This window comes from Corylus avellana, chromosome ca10 (genome assembly GCF_901000735.1).
Source record: "Corylus avellana chromosome ca10, CavTom2PMs-1.0".
Lineage (NCBI taxonomy): Eukaryota > Viridiplantae > Streptophyta > Magnoliopsida > Fagales > Betulaceae > Corylus > Corylus avellana.
The window spans coordinates 10,486,068-10,488,627 of record NC_081550.1 but is presented as its reverse complement, the minus strand read 5'-3'; positions in this window follow the sequence as shown (position 1 = coordinate 10,488,627).

The following is a 2,560-nucleotide window of genomic DNA, read 5'->3' as shown; positions in this document are numbered from 1 at the left end:
TTAGTGAAATCTATTAACTACTAAGGTGGTTACGGTTAGCGGTTATTGCCAATAACCGATAACTGTAACCGCCTTGACACTCCTAATTTTACTGAGTTGAATAAGAAAAAATGATTCATCTTAAAAAAAAAAAAAAAAATGATTTATAATGATTTATAATGATTTATATCTGAGATTTACAAAGATAATACATCCAAGGACCAAGTAATTGTAGACTTATCTAAAAAATAATAAATAAAAGTAATTGCAAACTCAAAGAGGATCCGTCCTGTTTATAAACTCATTCATCTCTTGCTCCTTGACGGATATGAGACACGTCTTTTTTCTTTATTCTACACAATGCTAAGAGAATTGGATAAGAAAAAAAAAAGGGTAATACCAAGCTCATCAATAGGAGAAAATAGTTTTATAAACACGACCTACAAAAGTATTCTATTCAGACAATTACTCACCGAAAGAGGACCTAACACACTTTGAGGTTAGCTCGCTCATGCATTAGTGTTCGTACAACTACAACTATTCTAATCGACACATTTTACAGGCTATATTGTTAGAACAATTTTTGCATGCCGAACATGTCCAAATTGCTTTATTTCTTTTACCGGTAAAACATTCGTGTTTTATAGTCGTTGAGCTATTTAAGGATGGATATTAAAATTTCCGGTTTGATATCAACTACTATAATCCATTGAAAAAAGGGAGTTTTGAATACACCAGCTACACCTAACATGTGAAATGGTAACCTCTAGTTTTGCTGTTTTGGGATGAGGGAACTTGTTCATGTTGTTTTTAACGTGATGAGAAAACTCTCAACATTCTATGAGTAATAAAATTTACCAGGATTTATTGGGAAGGTACTTGCTCTTACCAATCCAATGAATAAGGTGGAGTTAAACTCTTGTTCTGTTGTTTCATTGATATCTCACTGGCTCGATATTATTTTAAGCTCTAAGAATTGGAGCCTTTTTTTAATATTTAAATATTTAATTAAATATTAATATTATATTTTTATTTAAAAATCATTCTTTTCACTTTTTGAGATGCAAAATTTATTGATGTCTTAAATTTTGGCTATTTTTTTTGTTGAGAAAAACATAACATTTCATTCAATAATACCACAAACATAAAGCTTTTACATCACAGAGCAAAGTTCTGAAGCAACCATAGCATAAAGTTATAAGATTACCAGGTTTAGTACAAAATTCGAGACCAATCCGCTAACCCATGACTAAAATCAGATTTAATACTAAATCTGTGACAGACAGACTCAACCAAATGCATGGATAGCAATTATTCCTCGACCCTAAGAGCGGAAAGACTCTCATGCCGAAACTCTTCCTCCTCGACTCGAAGGCCAGGATAATGATCACATCCACAACCCAAAGGCCTGGACCAAAACTAATTAATCCGAAGGCGACATAGATCGAGTGAGAGGGGAAAGAGCCGTATTACAAACCGAACAAAACATGGAAATTAAACAATACAGGGAAAAGACACACGCCAAAACATAAATACATCTTATAGAAGTAACAAAATAGGGAAATAAAACAAGAAAAAAACAGCACACTCCGATCACGCACATGCCAGGAATCGAAAACCGAAGGGACGTTGGAAGGTCATCGCGGTGAGGACGTGTTGAAAGGCACAACAGTGGACAGTGGGCGGCGAACAGGCGTGGAGAAGACCGGCAAAGCAGGACCTGAAAACAACCACAAACAAGAAAAAAAAGAAAGAAAAAACAAGGAGCCACCAAAACAGGGAAAATGAGCACAAAGTGGGAAGACGGTAGCCGGAAGGGAGCCGGACCCGTGTAGGCCGGAAACCGCCGCGTAAGGGGCATGGGAGCTCGATGCGGTGGGGACGCATGAAGGAAAACCCTAATAGCGGGTAGCGAAGCAACGACACAGGTCGGCGGCGACCAAAGACAAAATCTGAACCCACAAAGAGCCAAAACAAGGCTAAGGAGCCCGCTGCAGAAAATGAAGGCGGGGGAAGAAAAGCGACAGGGAAGGGGCAAAAAGGGAGAAAAATGGAGGGGGAAAGGAGCGGCAAGGAAGGGGAAGAGAGGAGGCACGGGGCTAGGGCATCAGGTAAATAGCTAACACCAGAGCGAGGAGGACAAGGGGAGGAGGGAGGCTGCCAAACGGTCAACCCTCCTCCCCTATGTGGCTGAAGGGTTTCGCTTTTCTCTCTGGTTGCTAGAGAGAAAAGAGACGGCTAGGGTTTTTTTTTCTCTTTGCAATAATTTTGGCTATTCAATGCTCCTCACAAGGCCAAAAAAATATCTACCCACAACCTTCAAGAATAACGTTTAGATTGTATTTTATTTAATAATGTCTTTATTATTATTTGATTCCCTTATGTATTGATATCAATTTTTTAAGTCTTATTTATTTCGAAATGTTGAAGAATCAAATGATATTAATGTCTTTTTTTTCTTTCTGTGTTTTGTTTTGTTTTTTTTAACCAAAAAAAAAAAAAAAAATTAAGTAGGAGGCCTTAATTAAAGAATATATATTGACGGCAATTAGGTCATTAATTTTTTTTAAAAAAATTGTTT